The 13,271-nt window shown below is 36.5% G+C and overlaps 1 protein-coding gene across 1 annotated transcript in view; it reads right to left on the reverse strand.

Annotated features, from left to right (window-relative positions):
* Epg5 (ectopic P-granules autophagy protein 5) overlaps nt 1-13,271 on the reverse strand; it is a 1,526,775-nt gene that overhangs the window by 1,196,527 nt on the left and 316,977 nt on the right. The window lies entirely within an intron of this gene.

Below are 13,271 nucleotides of genomic sequence, written 5' to 3' on the forward strand. Positions count from 1 at the left end.
ACTTGGTTTCAACCTGGCTTATACACCACCTATTTATTGACTGGTCACGGGGCCTTTACAGCCAAGCTGGCAGCGCTGGGGATTGAGGTGGATCCGAGATGTGCCTGTGGGGAGCTTGAGTGCTGGGAGCACATTATGTATGATTGCACCCATTATGAGGACCTCAGGTACAGACTGATCACTGCAATACACTACCTCCCCAAGAACTTGGAATCACATCTATTGGACTCACTTGAGGAATACAGGGAGCTAAAGGAATATGCCCAAAAACTATTTGGTAGGCGTAAAACATTGATAGCCATCTACAGAAGATAAAAAAAAAACAAAAAAAAACACAGAATATGCGTGGAGAGGACTCAAGGAGAACCTCGCCCAGGAACCTGCTTACTACTAATCATCTAAAACCAGCGATCGCAAGAATAACCCCATGGAGCTGCGGATCTTCCCATGATGAAGAGAACCACAGCCATAGCTAACAGACCAACAATGGACCTGACCAGTGTTCATAGCTGAGGAAAAATATGGCTACCAATGACAGAGAAGACCAACGAAGATAGAGAAACTCCAAGTTGCTGCCTCAACGGAGCCATATTGGCTCTATGCTCTGCACTCTCTTGTGCAGTGCAATTCTTTTACTCCCACACCCGGCAGGGGAGGGAGGTGACGGCTTGCTGTCGCCTCTCTTCCCTGCCACACCATTTCTTCCCTCTGGTGGGGCATGGGCATGCCTCACTGAAAAATTGGGGGTCACCTACCCTATCGACCCTCTTCTTCCTATTTCACCCACCAGCCTCCATTCTCCCCTCCCAGCACTTTTTCTTGCACAGCGTATAGCCCTACATGTCCAAATTTAAATACACCAAAAAATTTCGCCCAACCTTTTAGGCACTTCAGAAACAGGCTTTCAGCGTCAAACCCCATATTAGTGCTTTAATGTAAGTGATTTAAAATCAACCGCGGTCGTTCCAATTTTTTTTTTTTTTTTTTAAGATCCTAGCCACTAAAATCCCAGGAAAGTAAGTGGCAGGACCTGCCAGAGTACAATTGACTCAATGGTAACACCCGGCTAGCCTCCACGTGGCGAGGTATGGACAACGTCTGGTCCCATTAGGGGCCTGGCGGCCAATAAGCCGGATAAACAATGGGCACAACATATAACACTACTCATGACCCACACACTTCTAAATCTCTGGATTTGACAGGGTACTGTCACCGATACATAGAACATTCGCAGAGATGGGAGAAATCCCAGGAGCCGCTAGACCCTCAATATACCTCATATACCTCATATACCTCATACCCTTGCCATTCACAACAACTGGAAAGACTCAAATAGACATCTTCGTTAGTTCCTCAGTTTTAGGCCAAGCCGGGGCAGGCTAGTGGCAAGCACAGGCTTGCCACTAGCACTGTGAGGCTGTATGTGTTGAGCTGGACGGAACTAGGTTGGTCGACTTCTATAAGTCCCCTATGTGTACTACCGAGATAGCTTTAAAATTACTTGAAATAGCCCTATCTAACAGCACGCAATCCACTTTTCCAGCCACTATCATCTTCGGTGACTTTAATGTAAATTTTCTAAAGGATGGATCTAATGAAGTCTCGGAATTCTTTTGTTTGAAGAACTTCTAAGTCGCTTCTTCCACCCTTGTCATTCACAACCACTGGAAAGATTCAAACATACAACACTTTCGTTAGTTCCTCAGTTTCAGGCCAAGCCAGGGCACTAGAAACTTTTTTCAGTTTCCATAAAGCTCTCTATTTGAGATACTACACTAACGACCATTCGCGACTATGGACCCTTTATTCTGAGTGCCTAGCACTCAGTAGTTGACCGATTTATTAACCATTAAAGTATTCAATACAGGCACTACCCCAACTTACAGAAATTCGACTTTATGAAAGTTTTTGCCAGCTGATGCAAACTTAAAAAAATGTGGAAACGTATTTACCATCCATAAGAATAAATGGAGGTATTGTGAAAATATTGTAATGTGAACCGAATAGCACATTGTTTTTTAGCAATTCATTCCAAGACCTCGGAAGTTGAAATTTTCTTTATATAACTAAGTTATTTATCTCTCTAAAAGGTCATTTTTATAATGGAAATTGTTATCGTTATCATATATTCGGTTATAAGAATCAATTTTGAACACATTTGTGATATTTTTCTAAAGTACATTTCTGGAGGTCACGACCATAATAAAAACAATTTGCACTTTCCGGTTTATTGGGCTTTTCTGTTAGTGCATGTAATTATAAATGGGTAGGAAACTCAATCTTACTGCATTTGCAATAATCCTGATAACTGGAATTGTGTGGATTTTTATGTTATTATGGTGAAATGTGTTTCCCCTTCACTGAAATCTTCAATCATAAAAAAAAACAAATTTTCAGAATCTTCTCTTCATTCCTATTTACTTATTACAATAATGAAGGGAAAGCAGCCAATGGAAAGTGCAAGTGGTGACAGTGCTAGGCAACAAAACAAAATGTATTTAGAAATGAAGATGAAAATTATTATGAAGTAAGAAGCAGGACAAAGTTTGTTATCCATTGCACAGGAATTAGGTCTCACTGCTTCAACATAGAATACTATTTTAAAGGACAGTGCACGTATAAAAGAACAATGCGTGTATAAAAGGATCAGCACATTTATGATCAACAGTGATCACAAAACAGCATTCAGGTGCTATATCAAAGATGGAAAGGCTATTAATAAACGGGAAATCAGATTCAGAAGTGAGTGCCTCTGAATCAAATGGCCATTCAAAAAAAGCAAGAAGTATTTATGAAGATATTAAGCATAAGTACAGCAAACCCCAAGTCAAGTTCGCGTCAAACAACGGGTGGTTTAATAAATTCAAGCATCATGCTGGTTTCCACAACATTAAAATATGCAGTGAAGTTGCCAGTGACAATTCTGCAGCTGCAGAGAAATTTTGTGATGTGCTGGGAAAAAACCCTTCTAAATCTCCATAGCCCTCAACTTCCACAGCAGTGCACTTATCACTTGGAAAGTTATTCTGGCAACGATGGTCGAAAGGTAAAACTTTCTGACGTTATGTCTGTCTCCTCTCTCTTTTTTGTTATTTTGAAATTTTTGTAATTTTGTACACTTCTGTAATTTTTCTTGTGCATGAGATAAAATAATTCTATTTACATGTTTATAACTTTGTCCATGTCCGTCGATCAGCATTTCATTTTTACTTCGATCAAAATTCAACACGAATAGTTGCGAGTGCTGTATAAGCATTTAAGGAAATTCCGACTTACGTAAAATTCAACTTATGTAGAGTTCCGTGGAATGCAACCCTTATGTATGTTGGGGAGTGACTATAATTATAATGAAAAAAAAAAAAAAATATATATATATATATATATATATATTGGTCGATTTTATTTAATTAAATTGTATTTATCTGTAGGGAATTAGGTGTATATGGACCAGCCTACCAAGTTAGCAAATGTAAACTAGCTTTAGCCTAGGTGGCCTATAAACGTTATATTAATAAAATGGTATTAAAAATAATATGATGCTAAATAATGAAAATAACAATAAAAATGATAATAAACAATGTAAATTGCAAATAACATTCCCTCAACTGACAAATACCTAATTCTGTAAACTTAACCAGATATCATTATCATAATCTTCAATAAGAACACAATATATATAGTAGACCCTCGATTTTCAGGGATGGATGGTAAAAAGTAATTCCCGGATAATCGATTTCCCGGTTAACCCAAAAATACAGTAAGCCCCCGACATACGTAAGAGATACGTTTCAGGACTTCTTACGTAAGTCGAATTTTACGTAACTCTGGAATGACTAATAAAATATTGCTGCTATATCCCTAATATGCCAAAATTACAAAAACCAGATAATGTCCTCAGAAGAATGAACAAAAATACTCATATATTTTTAATTAGTTCAATTAAAATCTTTATCTGGGGACAGCAGTGAAGTAGCCAGAATGGCACATAAGAAAAGAAAACAAAAAAGGAAGGAAAAACGCATGTTACTGTACTGTAAAAACTGATATGTATTTCGTAGCCTTGGTTATTATAGTCGACCTTAATTGGTGCTGATTACTTCACCACTTCTCATATTCTGTCATTCTCCTTTATTGTGTTCACCTTCACCATTGCCACTGACAAATCTGAATTCCGTGCGATACTTGTTAATGTTTGACCATTTTCATACATTCTTATTAGTTTAATTTTCTGATCCAAATTGATCGCTTTCCTTTTGTTGGTAGATGTACTAGTACCGCTGTCGCTTATTCTCTTAGTCGGCACGATGATAACGATCAAAATTAAATTTTCTGAAAAGAACTTCACAAAGTTATCACCCTACGCGAGCTCACATTTTACTAAAACACATTTCTGGAGGTCACTGCCAAAAAACAATAAAAACAATTTGCACTTTTTGGGTTATTGGGCTTGTCTATAGTGTAACCAGTTATAAACGGGTAGTAAACTCTATCTTATTGCATTTGCTATAGTACAGATAGCCGGAATTCTGTGGGCTTTTATGTTATTATGGTGAAATGTGTGTCCCTTCACTGAAATCTTCAGCCATATAAGTCCGAATCGACATAAGTTGGGGACTTACTGTACCGAAAAATGTTCAGCAACCTACGTAAAATGTATGCCGATAGATAAAAAAACTAAAAAATTTACCACTCACTACTCGTATGTCCAATATGCACATAAATGCATGTCCAATACACACTACTTGTGTATTGGACACGCGAGTAGTGCGTATTGGACACGCATTTATGTTTTACATCAAAATTTTGAATAATTTCAAGTTTTTGTTTAATTTAAAGCACAACTCTTGCGTTTGCCCATCATTTTCGCGATTTCTAAACAAAAAAAAAGTTACTATAAAAAAAAAATTCTTACATAAATAAAGAAACAAAATTTGTCCTTTTGCAGTGTGATGGAACACAACAATCGACACGACGCACTAAATCAAACTAAACATTTGGTCCTGTTTTTTTTTTGAGTGGCGGGTGTGAAGACAGCGGGGATTGCAAGATAATAGGTACACTATTCTCCTAATGATGACTTATAACACCGCTTCTTGTCACTTATTTATGACTTGCAAAATATTTGTTTATACCTATTCTAGTTATTACTTGAATTTTATTATTTCTGGTTGATTTTTTTTTTTTTTTTTTTTTTTTTTGGAGTCTTGAAGTGTCCCCGTTAATCCGCCTCCTGGTTAATCTGATCCCGGTAAATTGACAGTCTGCTGTATATATATTAATTATGCTTCTTAGAAAACTGTTAACTGTTACTAGCATAACACTGAAATATGACACTTATCATTGTAACTAATTAATGAAATTTAGTTATAATTGATATCATTAATTAATAAATATTATAACATGAAATTATTCATTCTTTTAGTCCAAAGTTTCTGCAACATTCACTACAGAATAAATCTCCGAGACCATTACATATGGCAAGCACTTTTATTTTTCTTATGAACAGTCTTATTTGCATATCACCATTTGTATTTGTATTTCAACTAAGAAATATAGCTTTCAAACTGGTGCCTACTAAATTCATTAAGAAATAAAAAAAATCGTCATACACTACATATGATAACAGCCATAATACACTGGCTGACGACTCATCCAGCTATGTCAAATGACCCTCTTATAAAATCATAAAATGTGAGGACCTTTGGATTTTTCACTTTGGTTTCTATTGTAGCATCCTCTTTACTGCCATAATGCACACAACTGTGTAATTGACCTTGTAAGTTAATGATCATCAGGTTCCTCTGTAAACAGGAAAATATTATTGGACAATTTATGTAGTTACTTGTGACCATACTGGTATTTGTCTTCATCGTAAGATCAGTGGCTCCTTATGCCACGTTTGGTCTTATTCATGAAATTATTCATTATTGCTCATTATGCCATGTGCTTGTCTTGTGGTTCCTTGTGCTACAATTTATATTTCTGATTAGTTGTGTGATGTGATTTTTCATCTGGACATGTTATATGTTCATTTTACTTCATGACATTGTAAGTAACATGACTTTAAATCTGTATATAATATAATATAATATATGTATGTATATATATATATATATATATATATATAGCAGATTTGAAAGTTTTTGGCTAGGGACTGCGTGTTAATAAAAATGTAAAAAAAAAAATGTAAATGCCACAATGCATACCAAAGGTACAAATAATGTTGCAGTGTAATTTTTTTTAGTAACATTGGATACTAAGATGAAACCTTCCTGGAATATAAAGATATTAGAATTAACTGACTTCCTGTTTGTAACCATAATCTCTAGCAGAATTTCTCTATTTTCTGGAGAGTACTCTCTAGAAAACAGAGAAATTCTTGGCAAAGAATTTACAGGCAACTTGGCAAATTTGAGAAGTATTTTTTTGGGAGTATAAAATTTTTCCATGTGAAGAAAAGTTGAGTTTCACAACTCAACTATTTCTACTTAGTGGGATAAAATAGAGTAACAACTCATATTGCCTACATTCTTATATAAATTTGCCTTCAGCTAGCAGGTTTGTGCAGGAAGATTATTAAAACAAACTTCCATCTGTTGTCGTACAAGTGAGTAGACTGAACAAATTCAAGGAAGAACTAGATAAACCATTAGAAGTAACTGACAGGTGATATGGGAGCTATTTTTTTTTTTTTTTTTTTTGCTAATGCTGTATAAACTTGCTTTCTTGCTGCCGGATTAAAAAAATTAATAAACTTTAATTACTTTCCATGTTATGTTATGTTATGTTATTTGGTTTTTAGGAGCATTAGCAACTAAGGCCATATTGCTCCGGGATATGCGGTGGTCATTCCCTGACCTTTCCACATCCTCCGTATTTGGTGGTGACGGGCTGGAACCCCGGTTTAATCAAGAAGCGTGTGCTACGCACTGCTGCTCCTTCCCACCTGGCTACGGAGGCGCCTACTTTCCATGTGGCAACACAACTGTTCCTATGTCTATGAAAATTTGCATATTAATAATCACAGTGAGGTAATCCATCCAAACCTACAGATGACCACTGACTATACACATACGACCATACTATAAATACAATTTTCTGAAATATCTACACACGTCTTATGCGATTTCATTAAGATTTCTGAAATATATATTAAATTTCTATACTAAATACCAAAATCATTTCTTTTCCACTGAAAACAATAGAGTCACTGGTTAAAGAAGTAATGCAGAACCATTACCACAAGAGTGCAGTTTCACTGCAGACACACAGCATGGATTTGTCATGGGGAGATCTTGTCTGGCCCATCGGAGCAGATAATACGATGCAATAACAAAGAAACTGGATGCAAATATCAATTTCATAACATATACAGTCGATTCCGGCTGTTTGGGACACATCGGGACTAGTGGATGCCCCAATTATGTGAAGTTTCATGTAAATAGTTAAAAATACAATGTACCCCCCCCTTTACAATTAGTTCACTGTACAATCAAATCACGTTACGACAAACTCACCATAGTAAAGTACCGTTCACTATACGATGTGCAGTAAGCGCTGGTCATTGTGATCACATTTGTGAATTGAATTTTAATTCTATTAATTAAACAGCAATTCTAATTAGCCAAAATTGGAGGAATATTATCCACAGGCTATAAAAGTAAAGATATATCAAACACAAATTTACACTTTATTACATTACCAATTAAAAAAATTAAATGATACGTGAAAATCGGAAGAATATTTTCCAGAGGTTAGCAAAATAAAAATATATTTATGCTTACATGCATAGCTTGATTAATACTTCCCATAATATGTACATGCTAACTAGTTGATATTCACTAACATTTTGGGTGGAGGTTAAAATTTAAAACAGTAAAAAAGACAAGCAATCAATAACAAAGAGCATGGCGCGCGCGCACACACACACACACACACACACACACACACACACACACACACACACACACACACACACACACACACACACACAAATCAAAAGTAACATAATACTTGCAAGAGAGAAAGGAGTAACAAGTTACAAAGCTTAAAAAAATAAGAATAAAGAGAAGATTCTGAATTTTTTTTTATATGATTGAAGATTTCAGGGAAGGGGAAACACATTTCATCATAACGTGAAAACCCATAGAATTCCAACTATCGGTATTATTGCAAATTCAATAAGGTTGAGTTTACTATCTATTTATAATAGATTGCACTAACAGAAAAGCCCAACAAACAGGGGACTGCTAATTGTTTTTATTGTTTACAGGTTGTGACCTCCAGAAATCCGACCGAACCATGTAGTATGGTCGGAGACAGTCATAGGGTAATCTCGAGTGCTGCAGTCTCCTGCCCCGAATAAATGGCATGTGTCCCAATTAAGAGAAGTAAACCCTGGCTATTTTCTCAATCGGGTTCTGTTCTTTAAGATTTGTCCCAAATAAATGGCTGCCCTGATTAACTGGTGGCACAAATAATCGGAATTCACTGTACTTGGATTTCAAGAAAGCTTTTGATGGTGTTGAACATAAATGACTGCTGCACAAATTGGAGTAGTGTGGCATTAAAGGCAAATTTTTGCTCTGGACAAAGGGAGGTTTGAGTGAGAAAATGCAGAGAGTGATTAGAAATAGACACTACTCTTCACAGATTGTTATTAGTGAGGACCCCCTAGGTTCGGTGCTAGACTCGTTATTTTCTATATTTATTAATGTACTAACAAAAGTATATCGGGATTAATGTCTAAGTTTGCAGAATATACAAAGGTTAATGACAGGTGGGCTGATAAATGGCAACTGGATATGGGTAGCAATAATCCGAAATTAACACAACATCTGTGCTGTATTGCACCCAGAGTAATGGACAATAAAAAAGATCTGCGGGGGGGGGGGGGGGTAACTGGGTAGCCAGATAAGAAGTTCTTCAACAGGGCAGACATGCTGCCAGGACAGCTCATGGGGTTTTGTCAATGATATACAGGAATTTTGATAGCAGAAATGGGGGGGGGGTTATTATCCCATTGTATAAGGCAAACGTCAGGCCACATCTTCAGTACTGCTTACAGATTTGGGAGCCTTATTTAAGAAGGACATAGAGTTGCTGGAACAAGTTCAAAGAAAGACTGAGATGTAACAAAAAGGTGTTCTTACCAAAGAAGGCTTCAGTTCTGAGAATTGCAGCATCTGGAGCCTAGGCACCTGCAAGGTGTTTAATGCTTTGAATGGATTGAGCAAGCTCAATGCTGATGGCATTCTTTCTTTTGCTAAAACTACACACATGAGAGGCATAAATTCAAACTGAGGAAGGATAGTTGCAGGGTAGATGTGTGGAAGTTTGTCCTCAGTCAGCAGGTAGTTAATTGTTGAAACAACCTTCTATCTGTTGTTGTGGAAGCGGGTAGTTTGAATAAATCCAAGGAAGAACTATATAAACTATTAGACAAGATGAACAGGTGATGTGAGCTTTTTTTTTTTTTTATTTTTGTTTTGGCTGATGCTGTATAAATGTCACTACTAATACTATTATTTCAGAATTTTTAAAGGGTTAGACTTTGTAAAGGTTTTCTAATAATATATTATTATATATATATTTGTAAAATAATAAGAGTTTACCTCAATATAGTACTATCTAATTATTATATATAACATGCATTTCTTTTAAGGATCATATCAGAATGAAAGCTTCAATCTTTTTGCAGTAATTGCTACAAAAAATATTGATAAAATAATTAAAAATAAGATATTTAATATGAAAAATATACTTTGTTATAATTCTGAGTTCAATTATTGTTATCTGCTCTTCAATGCACAAAACACAGCATGTTTCTAAAAAAAGATGGCTACTGGCATAATCTGAAACAGAGGAGCACAATTTGTGATGATTAAGTGTTGCTTGTTTGCTCCTTTGCTTAAAAATTTTTGAGTGTATTATCATCTAATAGCCACAGTGCGGGCATACATATTGTCACTAGTAAGTTATCCAATTCAGAGATACTAGTGTCTCTACCTAAAGGAGGTGAATAATACTAATCTAGAAACTAGCAGCAGAATAAACTAGTCTGCAAGTTAACTGTCAATGATCCAGTTCAGTCTACTGACAAATTCAATAGATACTTTACAATTGCATTCACACGTGAGGAACCTTTTAGAGATGGGGATGCCAGAAGAGAATCATATTCTTACAGGGAGCTAAATGATTTTGTGATAATAATAAAGAAAGGAAAAGAGAAAATGTTGCAGCTAAAAGTATACAAGTCACCTAGAGCTGATGGGGTTTATCCAATTATATTAAGAGATGGTCCCTATAGATTGGAGGTGTCTCCATTTGTTTCTATTACACATGGGGATAGGGGGTCCTCAAAGGATGAAATGAGTAATTAAAGATGTGTTAGCTTGATTTCTGTTCTAGGATAATGATGGAGTCACTGGTTAAGGAGTAATTAGTTCTAAAAGCAAGTTATTCCACAGCCTGTGCCAGTTCTGTGATCACATGTAAGACGACCCTACAATATGAAAGAATACATAATGACAGTCAAATCTCATGTCTCGCATGAGATTTGACTGTCATTATGTATTCTGGAATATTCTGCTTTTAGAGTGAATTAGTTTTGCTGAGGACTGCTTGTACAATTTGTATTAACTCAGTATAAATCAAACACAATCAATACAATAATTGGAATTAACTTAATGTTTAACAATATTTAATACAGAGTACAACCCCCGTATCTGCAGGGGATACGTTCCAAGACCTACCGTGGATGGCTGAAACTGCTGATATAAGCAAACACCTGCTGACCTGACATATAACATGACTTGCTTGTATACATATATGAATTGGGGTCACATTTGCACATCCCCATGGACTGGAGATGTGCAAATGTGACCCCAATTCACAAAGGAGGATCAAAGGCCGACACAAGTAATTATAGACCTGTTAGTTTAACTTCTGTTCCTGGAAAATTAATGGAGGCACTGGTTAAAGAAGCACTGCAGGATCATCTAGACAAGACTTCAGTTATAGCTCAGACACAGCATGGTTTTGTTAAGGGGAAGTCTTGCCTGACCAATTTGATTGGATACTATGATGCAGTCACAAAAGAACTGGATGCAGGGAATAACTTTGATATTATATACTTGGATCTTAGAAAGGCTTTTGATACTGTTGCACATGGAAGACTGCTGCACAAATTGGAGCAGTGTGGCATTGGAGGCAAATTGCTGCTATAGATAAAGGGGTGGTTGAGGGGGAGAAGACAGAGTGGTAATCAATGGACACTGCTCATCGTGGACTAATGTTATTAGTGGAGTCCCTCAGGGTTCAGTATTGGGTCCATTATTGTTTTCTGTATTTATAAATGATATTGATGATGGTATACCAAGCTTAATGTCCAAGTTTGCAGACAATACGAAGGTTGGCAGGGTTGTCAAGGACACTACTGACACTATGCTACTGCAACAGGATCTGGAAAGGTTGAGCAGATGGGCTGAGAGGTGGCAAATGAAGTTTAACATTGACAAATGTAAAGTACTACATATGGGAAACAGCAACCCCAGAGCAACGTATCAACTCTGTGGTACTACACTGACAGTGGTAGACAATGAAAGGGACCTGGGGGTGGTTGTGAAGTTTTCTGAGCAGTGCAGACGGGCTGCAAGAGTAGCTCATGGTGTATTGTCGATGATATATAGGAATTTTTCCAGCAGGGATAAGGAGGTGATTATTCCCTTGCATAAGGCAATGGTCAGACCACACCTCGAGTACTGTATACATGTCTGGAGGTCTCATTTCAAGAAGGATGTAGAGATGCTGGAACGAGTACAGAGAAGGGCAACAAGATTAGTGAATGGAACAAAGGGGTGCTCTTATGAAGAAAGGCTTAAGATTTGCAAATTACAGTGTCTGGAGACTAGGCACTGGCGAGGTGATCTGATAGAGGTGTATAAAGACTTGAATGGTTTGAGCATGCTCAATGCTGATGGGATTTTTCCTCTTGCTCAAATAATCACCTGAGAGGGCATAAATTCAAATTGAGAAAAGACAGATGTAGGATAGACGTGAGGAAATTTGCCTTTAGCCAGCGGGTGGTTGGTTGGTGGAATAGACTTCCATCCCTTGTCGTGGAATTTGATAGCCTAAATAAGTTTAAGGCTCAGCTGGACAGGTATTTCGAACGAACAGAGGGATGAAGTGGAAGTGGTTATTTTTTATTTATTTATTTTTTTTTATTTTTTTTTTTTTTTTTTGGCTGGTGCTGCATAAGCTTGCTTTCTTGCATCAAATGCCTCTACTAATGCTAATGCTAATACATATAATAAAGTTTAATTGATAAATTAAACACACAGTAAGACATTATCAACATTAAATACGATAATAATAAAGTATAGTAGACTCTCGCCTATTATCTTGCAACCCCCCCCCCCACGCTGGCTTCAACACCTACCGCTCAAAACAAAAAAAAAAGAGAGAGAGAGAGACCAAATGTTTAGTTTGATTTAGTGGTGTCATGTCAATTGTTGTGTTTCGTTGCACCGCAATAGGACAAATTTTGTTTCGTTATTTATGTCAGGAATGTCGGAATTTTTTTTTTTATAGTAATTTTTTTTATATAGTAATTTTTTTTTTTTTGTGTGTGTGTGTGTATTTAGAAATCGCGAAAATGATGGGCAAACCCAAGAGTTGTGCTTTCAAATTAAACAAAAATTGAAATTATTCAAAAGTTTGAAAATGGTGCATCCATTAAATCTCTAAGGAACCATTATAATGTTGGTGACCAAACCATATGCGAAATTGTAAAAAATAAAGGGAAGCTACTTGATTTAAAATCAATATCATAAAAATTAAAGGGAAGCATCGTATTGGACACACGAGTAGTACATGTTAAGTTTTTTTCGTTTTTCTTTCCGTGGTTAACCGCTGGTAACTGAATCAGCGTATACCAAATCAGCGGTTACGGGGCACAACTGTATACATAAAAATATACAGGGTGTCTCAAAAATACACGGCACAACTTCAGGAATGAGTTCCTCATATATAGACAATAAAAATATTTTATATCAACATAAGTTCCGGAAATGCTTGGTTCCCGAGTTATTAACCGGAATGTCTTATCTCCCGCAAGTGATTTCCTTCATCAAAAGGTACGGACAGAATCTGGTGGTTTTCCATTTCGACCATGTACTCAAATCAGGAGCAAGCGGATATGCACTTTATGTACGGTTTGGCGAACAGCAATGCTCTGGAGGCTCGTCGTTTGTACCACAAAAAAGTTC

Source organism: Mastigoproctus giganteus, chromosome 8, assembly GCF_048544385.1.
Source record: "Mastigoproctus giganteus isolate SK-2022 chromosome 8, ASM4854438v1, whole genome shotgun sequence".
NCBI lineage: Eukaryota > Metazoa > Arthropoda > Arachnida > Uropygi > Thelyphonidae > Mastigoproctus > Mastigoproctus giganteus.